Below are 13,030 nucleotides of genomic sequence, written 5' to 3' on the forward strand. Positions count from 1 at the left end.
GCTTTTGTGCCAATTTGGCTTTGGATGCACACATGGGATCTTTCTTTGGATCCACCAGGTGCTGACAATCTAAGCCACAGCCTCACACTGGGCCAAGAGGCTGATTCAGACACATCCCTTTGCAAAGCAATTAAGCAAAGAGCCACAGGTGATGCCCATTCATTTCCATTTGAAAACTGTTTTCTTCAGGCTTCACAAAGGGGTGCCCTGAGGCAAAGGCCTTCCTGACATTCAGGGCCACAGAAGGATAGGTAAGCCCAAGGCCCAAAGCAGGCTTTCTCCAGGGAGACTTTACTGGTCACACTGATATCTGAGTTTTCTGAGATGCTCACCATTCCTTTCAACTATCCAGTACATGGCCATGTCACCGAGCTTGGAGGTGGTACATATCTTGGACACAAAACCATGAGCCTATTCTGGAGAGTGGCCAGAATTCAGGAAGAAAACAGGAACTTAGGAAGATAGTAGGTGTTGCCCATCCATAAGGCAAGCCGCAGTCCATTCATAAATTGGGCAGGATGAATGCTGGGAAGCTTTCTACTAGACAGGACACATCCATTGATGCATTCTCTTTTCTAATGTCTACAACCAGGGACACAGTGGGATACACAAACATAGAAACACTCGCCTTGTCAAAAGCCTTACTAGAAACAGTCCACTCCAAACCAAACAAACCGCCTTTCCTACCTATTCTCAGAACATGAGACAAAACCACAAACTCACACCCACACCCACAAAGGCACCTCCTTCCAAGTTGGTCTGTGACTACCCGGAGTGTCGTCTGACTGGTGGGCCATACTATGTTCCCCCGAAAGGGCCTGTCCTGTCTCACATCTGGCCTCCTTGGCCAACTCTGTGAAGTTGTCAGGAGCCAGCGGTGAGCCACTACCTGCTTTCTCAGGAAAGGCCCCTCTGCAGAGCTATCCTGGCATTTGGCAATCCTCACCTCAGTGGGTACCAAGAAAGACTGACTCTGTCCTTGGTAAATCCAAACAAGTGAGCCCACTGGGACTGGGACTGGGACTGGCTCTGGGTGCCTGGCTTCCTGGATCCCAAGTTCAGAGAGTTCCATCACCAAGGAAGTGAGGTGAGGTCACTTCCTTCAGGAACTGAATGAGGTCACTGCCTTGGCAACCACTGTGTCCTAACAGTTGCTTCCAAGGCTCCCATGAGATGGAGGCTTCCCCTCCTTCCTGTGACACTTTCACAAGTTAGAATGGAATATCAACCATAGGCACCAAGGAACAGCTCTCCACACAGGCCTGCTTTGGTCCATCTTGTCTACATTAAGAAGAGAGAGGCTCATTCAGACACATCCCTTCATCCCGACCAGGTGGTTTGCCATGGAAGATGACTTCTGCTCTCTCAGGTCCTTCATAGCTGCCTACATCTTCTCCAGGGATCATTTCTGCATGGACCTTTGAGGTTCTCAGCAGGTGGAAGATCCCCCACATTCCTGTATTGTAAGACCCACTCTGTCCCTGCTCTTCTGTAAAGTTAGATTGAGGGAACAGTGTATGGTTAGGGTTAAGAACCTGTTTGATGTGGCTTAGGAATCACTCTGCTGGATGAAGAATGGTATTGGGAACCTGCGATATTTATAATAATATATAGGTGAAATATATGTATGAAAACAGAAATCCAAGTAAGATTTGAAGGCCAGAAGGGCATTGGGCCCTTGATTGGGATACTTAGCTTTGAATGACTTTCTGCACAGATGTCTCAGATAAATCGATACACAATGGCATAGGACCTTGTACCTTGGATGATTGAATGTAGAAGAGAACATCCAGTCAAAAAGGGATAGTAGGTAGGATTAGGAAGATAGTTGGTAAGTTTTGGAAGAAGAGTGAGTATGCAATTTGGACCAAAAGTTCTTTAGCAATAGGGTGTCGGTTAGAGAGTGAATGTAAACGTCAGCACATGTGAAGAGTCAGTCACAATGATGAACTGGGGAACATATGTAGGAAAGCAGATATCAATAGAGACATTAGGAAATCAGGCAAAGTATAAAGTGAGTGAGTGGATTAGACATTTTCAACAGGGTTGAGGTTGAATATATCATCTTAGGAAGAAACAAATGTGTAGTCACCAATAGCATTGACATTTGAGAGCATTAGGCAACCTGGACAAGGATGTTTTTAGTAATCCATGCTCACTTTCCAATGAGGCTTTGGTGCAATCATAAGTGTGACCTTTGCATTTTGTGTCCAGAATATCACTGTGATAAAATGTATATGTAGATCAGGTGACATGAGTGTTTCTTCCACCATTTCTGGGAGTAATATGTTGAAGACATATAAATTAGCCTTTGGGGGTACAAATAGGTGTACCCTGGGTCTATGAATATAGAGATAATGCATGAATAGACCATACTGTGAATAAATAGTATAACAGGTTCCAATTTAAATAATGGATTGCATTGATATCTGAAAATATATAGGAAATCTAATATTGATACACAACCATTCATTCTAACCAGTTATACATCTAATGGTGATATTGGGGTTATGGTTTACCATGAAGGGGGTGTGAGTTTTGCTTCACAAGGGATTATGGAAATGGAAAAGAATGTGTTTGGAAAGAAGTCTCATGAAAAGACCAGTCAAGAAACGTGGAGGTATACATGTGTTCTGAAGCAGGAAGTGATTGAAAGGGAAATAAATGCCTAGAAATTTGTGAACTTGAGGATGAAATACATATCCTATGATGTGCATCAACTGAAGAAATAGTAATGTACCAGTGTTGAATAAAAATGAACGTCAAAATACACATCATGTCCCATAGGAATCTACTTGCATTCATGTTAAACTGGGTCAGTTACTGTAGAAATATTAGGATTTCAGCACTAGGAAACAAATATGTATTTCAGGTGGATGACTATTTCTGAGAATAATCTTGTGAAAAGTTGATTATAAATCCACCTATATGAACATGAATGAATTTAGGGAGTATATAATATGACACATACATTTCATATTTTGAAAAATCTGGAGAGTGTGTGTATGTGTGTGTGTATATATATATATATATATATATATATATATATATATATACACACAAAAGAAAAACACACACACAAACACAGACTTTAAAGAGTAGAAATATATATGCCAATCGAAATTCATCATGAAATATTTATCATCCACAGATCCAAAAATATTTATTTTACTGAACATGTATTTATGTATCATGTTGTTCAAGTGGGAAGCTCACCTGGAGGTTGAATTCTCAGTTCCAACAGCGTTTAGGAGGAGTGATCTCTTCTCACAACTTGTATCTGCCAAGTCAGCCACCTCACAAGAATGGACGTGGGATAGGAGGTAGGATTCTATATGTGCATGTAAAAATGCATGTTGCTGAATAGGCTACAGAGAAAGGGAGACAGGAATTCACATATTTGTTAACATTCAAAACACATGGAGAACTATTTCTATTAAATTGGACTAGATTTATAACACCTACCCTTTATAATGCCAAAGGCCAGTCCAACTATACACCAGGCCTCCTCTGAACTGCCTGTATTTCTATTCTGTTTGAGTTATTTTTCTCCATCATATTAGTATTCGTAGTCACAATCTAGTAGGGTATGGGTTAGTGTCAGGGATTCAGTATTTCGAACGGAAAATAGGAAAATGAATCCAATGTGTAGGCCAATATGTGCTACAAAAAAATCTTCCCACTCTCATCCAGAACATTGCCTTGACATTACCTTCGCAATAAGTAAGACACAATTTGAGGAGAAGAGTTAGAAATGCTGTGAATACATATGTGGAATGGAAAATGCTCAGGAGTTCACAACCTTGGAGGTGGTAGACTAGTTTCCATGAGTAAGGGACAGGGTAAACACTCCACAAACGTGGAGCTCTGCTGGCCTAAAGACTTCCTGAGAAACTGCATCTGAGGTTGGGCACTTGAAATATATGTTGTTGTCAGGAGCTTTAGCTTCCTTTGTAGTGAGACCATCAAACCTGGTCTGCATCTATGTGACCTGGAGGACATGGTTTCTGATTTTCCAATGAACATGAGGCAGAAGTGCTGAATTCTCTCTTTGCAGGTAAACTGTGGCCACTGGGGTCTAAGTGTCTCCCTGTGTGGTCTGTGAAGCCATTTGGTCATCCTCCACTTTTCGTGGTGTTTCTTGCTGCTGCACTGGGAGTTTGGAATTTGCTTCAGGAAATACAAGGAGTTCAACTGGGACACAGTGCTGGAGGGAGTTCTGTCACGTGTGGTGGGTCAAGGTCCTAGGAGAATGCACCAGCCAGGCTTCTATCCCACAGAGCTTGCCCCCTTGACCATAGCAACCTGATTCTGAACATTGCCCTGAAACCTCTCCATATAACAAGATGCCTTTACATAGAAGGGTCTGCTCACTGCACCATGTCAGTCACAAGCCATTTGGAAGCCAATGGCAGATCCACATGGCCCCACCACAGATGTTTTATCACACACCTGCACACCACTGCTCTAGGCCCACTACTCAGCGGGCCCCAACTTACTGGCATCTCTGTTTTACACCATTTTCATGAAACCCAGTCAATCAAGGCACTGTCTGGTACACTCATGATCAGCAACAGGACATCCAAAGGTTCTCCAGTGCCACCTGGTCATGGGAATTTCAAAAATGTCATGGTATTTATCTCGCTAGCCATTTTTAAAGGATGAAGTTGGAGGCACTGTGGGTTTCCATTCCTTCAGGAACCATTAAATGGTGAGGAAGCTCATTTCAACGAAAGCTCTGGGGAACTCTCACAAACAAGGCTTCCCAAAGAGTGGCCAAAAGGTCACAGGAAGCCAGGCCCATTGAGGTCTACAATGTGAGGTCCACGTGTGTTTGGACTCTCCACGATGGCTGCCAGGTCTTTTAGAATAAAATCATGTGATATCCGGGCTGAGATTCCCAGTGCTCTGTGGAAAGCCAGCCTGGGCCTAGATCTCAGTTTCCAAGGACGACTCTCATGCGTGGCCTCCTAACATCCCGAAACTATTCACGGCAATACTTCTCTGAGGTCAGTTCTAGAACTCAGTCTCCAAGGGGAATCACACCAGAGTTCAAGCCCAGGTGGACCCAGTCATCTCTTCCCACTGCCACACCACAATTCAAACCAAAACACTGCCACATGGCCCTCATCTTCTTCCATATAGACACTCATCATAACCTCTGGCTGGAGGTTTCCATGAGGGGCACAGCCCAAGACAGTGTCCACAATAAGCTCCCTTGCCTCTCATTTGCCTAATGTAGGGTGGACTGGACACCCTTCCTGTGGACCTGGAGTGATCAAATAGGCCTGCCTTTAATACTGCTCTACTTCTCCAATTGGAGGCCTACTGACTGCCGGGTATAGATTCTTTGTGTGAACTGGAGTCATGAGAAAACCCAAGCACCTATGGGCTAGCCTCTGCATGGCTTTGAAGGACTCATTTGACACAAAGGATCCCTATTCTCACTTGATGGAGGTCAGGAACCTTACAGAGGAAGGCGAGAGACCTCATCCAGGATGACTGCTTTTGTGCCAATTTGGCTTTGGATGCACACATGGGATCTTTCTTTGGATCCACCAGGTGCTGACAATCTAAGCCACAGCCTCACACAGGGCCAAGAGGCTGATTCAGACACATCCCTTTGCAAAGCAATTAAGCAAAGAGCCACAGGTGATGCCCATTCATTTCCATTTGAAAACTGTTTTCTTCAGGCTTCACAAAGGGGTGCCCTGAGGCAAAGGCCTTCCTGACATTCAGGGCCACAGAAGGATAGGTAAGCCCAAGGCCCAAAGCAGGCTTTCTCCAGGGAGACTTTACTGGTCACACTGATATCTGAGTTTTCTGAGATGCTCACCATTCCTTTCAACTATCCAGTACATGGCCATGTCACCGAGCTTGGAGGTGGTACATATCTTGGACACAAAACCATGAGCCTATTCTGGAGAGTGGCCAGAATTCAGGAAGAAAACAGGAACTTAGGAAGATAGTAGGTGTTGCCCATCCATAAGGCAAGCCGCAGTCCATTCATAAATTGGGCAGGATGAATGCTGGGAAGCTTTCTACTAGACAGGACACATCCATTGATGCATTCTCTTTTCTAATGTCTACAACCAGGGACACAGTGGGATACACAAACATAGAAACACTCGCCTTGTCAAAAGCCTTACTAGAAACAGTCCACTCCAAACCAAACAAACCGCCTTTCCTACCTATTCTCAGAACATGAGACAAAACCACAAACTCACACCCACACCCACAAAGGCACCTCCTTCCAAGTTGGTCTGTGACTACCCGGAGTGTCGTCTGACTGGTGGGCCATACTATGTTCCCCCGAAAGGGCCTGTCCTGTCTCACATCTGGCCTCCTTGGCCAACTCTGTGAAGTTGTCAGGAGCCAGCGGTGAGCCACTACCTGCTTTCTCAGGAAAGGCCCCTCTGCAGAGCTTTCCTGGCATTTGGCAATCCTCACCTCAGTGGGTACCAAGAAAGACTGACTCTGTCCTTGGTAAATCCAAACAAGTGAGCCCACTGGGACTGGGACTGGGACTGGCTCTGGGTGCCTGGCTTCCTGGATCCCAAGTTCAGAGAGTTCCATCACCAAGGAAGTGAGGTGAGGTCACTTCCTTCAGGAACTGAATGAGGTCACTGCCTTGGCAACCACTGTGTCCTAACAGTTGCTTCCAAGGCTCCCATGAGATGGAGGCTTCCCCTCCTTCCTGTGACATTTTCACAAGTTAGAATGGAATATCAACCACAGGCACCAAGGAACAGCTCTCCACACAGGCCTGCTTTGGTCCATCTTGTCTACATTAAGAAGAGAGAGGCTCATTCAGACACAACCCTTCATCCTGACCAGGTTGTTTGCCATGGAAGGTGACTTCTGCTCTCTCAGGTCCTTCATAGCTGCCTACATCTTCTCCAGGGATCATTTCTGCATGGACCTTTGAGGTTCTCAGCAGGTGGAAGATCCCCCACATTCCTGTATTGTAAGACCCACTCTGTCCCTGCTCTTCTGTAAAGTTAGATTGAGGGAACAGTGTATGCTTAGGGTTAAGAACCTGTTTGATGTGGCTTAGGAATCACTCTGCTGGATGAAGAATGGTATTGGGAACCTGCGATATTTATAATAATATATAGGTGAAATATATGTATGAAAACAGAAATCCAAGTAAGATTTGAAGGCCAGAAGGGCATTGGGCCCTTGATTGGGATACTTAGCTTTGAATGACTTTCTGCACAGATGTCTCAGATAAATCGATATACAATGGCATAGGACCTTGTACCTTGGATGATTGAATGTAGAAGAGAACATCCAGTCAAAAAGGGATAGTAGGTAGGATTAGGAAGAAAGTTGGTAAGTTTTGGAAGAAGAGTGAGTATGCAATTTGGACCAAAAGTTCTTTAGCAATAGGGTGTCGGTTAGAGAGTGAATGTAAACGTCAGCACATGTGAAGAGTCAGTCACAATGATGAACTGGGGAACATATGTAGGAAAGCAGATATCAATAGAGACATTAGGAAATCAGGCAAAGTATAAAGTGAGTGAGTGGATTAGACATTTTCAACAGGGTTGAGGTTGAATATATCATCTTAGGAAGAAACAAATGTGTAGTCACCAATAGCATTGACATTTGAGAGCATTAGGCAACCTGGACAAGGATGTTTTTAGTAATCCATGCTCACTTTCCAATGAGGCTTTGGTGCAATCATAAGTGTGACCTTTGCATTTTGTGTCCAGAATATCACTGTGATAAAATGTATATGTAGATCAGGTGACATGAGTGTTTCTTCCACCATTTCTGGGAGTAATATGTTGAAGACATATAAATTAGCCTTTGGGGGTACAAATAGGTGTACCCTGGGTCTATGAATATAGAGATAATGTATGAATAGACCATACTGTGAATAAATAGTATAACAGGTTCCAATTTAAATAATGGATTGCATTGATATCTGAAAATATATAGGAAATCTAATATTGATACACAACCATTCATTCTAACCAGTTATACATCTAATGGTGATATTGGGGTTATGGTTTACCATGAAGGGGGTGTGAGTTTTGCTTCACAAGGGATTATGGAAATGGAAAAGAATGTGTTTGGAAAGAAGTCTCATGAAAAGACCAGTCAAGAAACGTGGAGGTATACATGTGTTCTGAAGCAGGAAGTGATTGAAAGGGAAATAAATGCCTAGAAATTTGTGAACTTGAGGATGAAATACATATCCTATGATGTGCATCAACTGAAGAAATAGTAATGTACCAGTGTTGAATAAAAATGAACGTCAAAATACACATCATGTCCCATAGGAATCTACTTGCATTCATGTTAAACTGGGTCAGTTACTGTAGAAATATTAGGATTTCAGCACTAGGAAACAAATATGTATTTCAGGTGGATGACTATTTCTGAGAATAATCTTGTGAAAAGTTGATTATAAATCCACATATATGAACATGAATGAATTTAGGGAGTATATAATATGACACATACATTTCATATTTTGAAAAATCTGGAGAGTGTGTGTATGTGTGTGTGTGTGTGTATATATATATACACAAAAAAAACAACACACACACACAAACCCAGACATTAAAGAGTAGAAATATATATGCCAATCGAAATTCATCATGAAATATTTATCATCCACAGATCCAAAAATATTTATTTTACTGAACATGTATTTATGTATCATGTTGTTCAAGTGGGAAGCTCACCTGGAGGTTGAATTCTCAGTTCCAACAGCGTTTAGGAGGAGTGATCTCTTCTCACAACTTGTATCTGCCAAGTCAGCCACCTCACAAGAATGGACGTGGGATAGGAGGTAGGATTCTATATGTGCATGTAAAAATGCATGTTGCTGAATAGGCTACAGAGAAAGGGAGACAGGAATTCACATATTTGTTAACATTCAAAACACATGGAGAACTATTTCTATTAAATTGGACTAGATTTATAACACCTACCCTTTATAATGCCAAAGGCCAGTCCAACTATACACCAGGCCTCCTCTGAACTGCCTGTATTTCTATTCTGTTTGAGTTATTTTTCTCCATCATATTAGTATTCGTAGTCACAATCTAGTAGGGTATGGGTTAGTGTCAGGGATTCAGTATTTCGAACGGAAAATAGGAAAATGAATCCAATGTGTAGGCCAATATGTGCTACAAAAAAATCTTCCCACTCTCATCCAGAACATTGCCTTGACATTACCTTCGCAATAAGTAAGACACAATTTGAGGAGAAGAGTTAGAAATGCTGTGAATACATATGTGGAATGGAAAATGCTCAGGAGTTCACAACCTTGGAGGTGGTAGACTAGTTTCCATGAGTAAGGGACAGGGTAAACACTCCACAAACGTGGAGCTCTGCTGGCCTAAAGACTTCGTGAGAAACTGCTTCTGAGGTTGGGCACTTGAAATATATGTTGTTGTCAGGAGCTTTAGCTTCCTTTGTAGTGAGACCATCAAACCAGGTCTGCATCTATGTGACCTGGAGGACATGGTTTCTGATTTTCCAATGAACATGAGGCAGAAGTGCTGAATTCTCTCTTTGCAGGTAAACTGTGGCCACTGGGGTCTAAGTGTCTCCGTGTGTGGACTGTGAAGCCATTTGGTCATCCTCCACTTTTCGTGGTGTTTCTTGCTGCTGCACTGGGAGTTCGGAATTTGCTTCAGGAAATACAAGGAGTTCAACTGGGACACAGTGCTGGAGGGAGTTCTGTCACGTGTGGTGGGTCAAGGTCCTAGGAGAATGCACCAGCCAGGCTTCTATCCCACAGAGCTTGCCCCCTTGACCATAGCAACCTGATTCTGAACATTGCCCTGAAACCTCTCCATATAACAAGATGCCTTTACATAGAAGGGTCTGCTCACTGCACCATGTCAGTCACAAGCCATTTGGAAGCCAATGGCAGATCCACATGGCCCCACCACAGATGTTTTATCACACACCTGCACACCACTGCTCTAGGCCCACTACTCAGCGGGCCCCAACTTACTGGCATCTCTGTTTTACACCATTTTCATGAAACCCAGTCAATCAAGGCACTGTCTGGTACACTCATGATCAGCAACAGGACATCCAAAGGTTCTCCAGTGCCACCTGGTCATGGGAATTTCAAAAACGTCATGGTATTTATCTAGCTAGCCATTTTTAAAGGATGAAGTTGGAGGCACTGTGGGTTTCCATTCCTTCGGGAACCATCAAATGGTGAGGAAGCTCATTTCAACGAAAGCTCTGGGGAACTCTCACAAACAAGGCTTCCCAAAGAGTGGCCAAAAGGTCACAGGAAGCCAGGCCCATTGAGGTCTACAATGTGAGGTCTACGTGTGTTTGGACTCTCCACGATGGCTGCCAGGTCTTTAAGAATAAAATCATGTGATATCCGGGCTGAGATTCCCAGTGCTCTGTGGAAAGCCAGCCTGGGCCTAGATCTCAGTTTCCAAGGGCGACTCTCATGCGTGGCCTCCTAACATCCCGAAACTATTCACGGCAATACTTCTCTGAGGTCAGTTCCAGAACTCAGTCTCCAAGGGGAATCACACCAGAGTTCAAGCCCAGGTGGACCCAGTCATCTCTTCCCACTGCCACACCACAATTCAAACCAAAACACTGCCACATGGCCCTCATCTTCTTCCATATAGACACTCATCATAACCTCTGGCTGGAGGTTTCCATGAGGGGCACAGCCCAAGACAGTGTCCACAATAAGCTCCCTTGCCTCTCATTTGCCTAATGTAGGGTGGACTGGACACCCTTCCTGTGGACCTGGAGTGATCAAATAGGCCTGCCTTTAATACTGCTCTACTTCTCCAATTGGAGGCCTACTGACTGCCGGGTATAGATTCTTTGTGTGAACTGGAGTCATGAGAAAACCCAAGCACCTATGGGCTAGCCTCTGCATGGCTTCGAAGGACTCATTTGACACAAAGGATCCCTATTCTCACTTGATGGAGGTCAGGAACCTTACAGAGGAAGGCGAGAGACCTCATCCAGGATGACTGCTTTTGTGCCAATTTGGCTTTGGATGCACACATGGGATCTTTCTTTGGATCCACCAGGTGCTGACAATCTAAGCCACAGCCTCACACTGGGCCAAGAGGCTGATTCAGACACATCCCTTTGCAAAGCAATTAAGCAAAGAGCCACAGGTGATGCCCATTCATTTCCATTTGAAAACTGTTTTCTTCAGGCTTCACAAAGGGGTGCCCTGAGGCAAAGGCCTTCCTGACATTCAGGGCCACAGAAGGATAGGTAAGCCCAAGGCCCAAAGCAGGCTTTCTCCAGGGAGACTTTACTGGTCACACTGATATCTGAGTTTTCTGAGATGCTCACCATTCCTTTCAACTATCCAGTACATGGCCATGTCACCGAGCTTGGAGGTGGTACATATCTTGGACACAAAACCATGAGCCTATTCTGGAGAGTGGCCAGAATTCAGGAAGAAAACAGGAACTTAGGAAGATAGTAGGTGTTGCCCATCCATAAGGCAAGCCGCAGTCCATTCATAAATTGGGCAGGATGAATGCTGGGAAGCTTTCTACTAGACAGGACACATCCATTGATGCATTCTCTTTTCTAATGTCTACAACCAGGGACACAGTGGGATACACAAACATAGAAACACTCGCCTTGTCAAAAGCCTTACTAGAAACAGTCCACTCCAAACCAAACAAACCGCCTTTCCTACCTATTCTCAGAACATGAGACAAAACCACAAACTCACACCCACACCCACAAAGGCACCTCCTTCCAAGTTGGTCTGTGACTACCCGGAGTGTCGTCTGACTGGTGGGCCATACTATGTTCCCCCGAAAGGGCCTGTCCTGTCTCACATCTGGCCTCCTTGGCCAACTCTGTGAAGTTGTCAGGAGCCAGCGGTGAGCCACTACCTGCTTTCTCAGGAAAGGCCCCTCTGCAGAGCTATCCTGGCATTTGGCAATCCTCACCTCAGTGGGTACCAAGAAAGACTGACTCTGTCCTTGGTAAATCCAAACAAGTGAGCCCACTGGGACTGGGACTGGGACTGGCTCTGGGTGCCTGGCTTCCTGGATCCCAAGTTCAGAGAGTTCCATCACCAAGGAAGTGAGGTGAGGTCACTTCCTTCAGGAACTGAATGAGGTCACTGCCTTGGCAACCACTGTGTCCTAACAGTTGCTTCCAAGGCTCCCATGAGATGGAGGCTGCCCCTCCTTCCTGTGACACTTTCACAAGTTAGAATGGAATATCAACCATAGGCACCAAGGAACAGCTCTCCACACAGGCCTGCTTTGGTCCATCTTGTCTACATTAAGAAGAGAGAGGCTCATTCAGACACATCCCTTCATCCCGACCAGGTGGTTTGCCATGGAAGATGACTTCTGCTCTCTCAGGTCCTTCATAGCTGCCTACATCTTCTCCAGGGATCATTTCTGCATGGACCTTTGAGGTTCTCAGCAGGTGGAAGATCCCCCACATTCCTGTATTGTAAGACCCACTCTGTCCCTGCTCTTCTGTAAAGTTAGATTGAGGGAACAGTGTATGGTTAGGGTTAAGAACCTGTTTGATGTGGCTTAGGAATCACTCTGCTGGATGAAGAATGGTATTGGGAACCTGCGATATTTATAATAATATATAGGTGAAATATATGTATGAAAACAGAAATCCAAGTAAGATTTGAAGGCCAGAAGGGCATTGGGCCCTTGATTGGGATACTTAGCTTTGAATGACTTTCTGCACAGATGTCTCAGATAAATCGATACACAATGGCATAGGACCTTGTACCTTGGATGATTGAATGTAGAAGAGAACATCCAGTCAAAAAGGGATAGTAGGTAGGATTAGGAAGATAGTTGGTAAGTTTTGGAAGAAGAGTGAGTATGCAATTTGGACCAAAAGTTCTTTAGCAATAGGGTGTCGGTTAGAGAGTGAATGTAAACGTCAGCACATGTGAAGAGTCAGTCACAATGATGAACTGGGGAACATATGTAGGAAAGCAGATATCAATAGAGACATTAGGAAATCAGGCAAAGTATAAAGTGAGTGAGTGGATTAGACATTTTCAACA

The sequence above is a fragment of the Spermophilus citellus genome, assembly GCF_964194105.1.
Source record: "Spermophilus citellus genome assembly, chromosome: 12".
In the NCBI taxonomy this organism is placed as follows: Eukaryota; Metazoa; Chordata; class Mammalia; order Rodentia; family Sciuridae; genus Spermophilus; species Spermophilus citellus.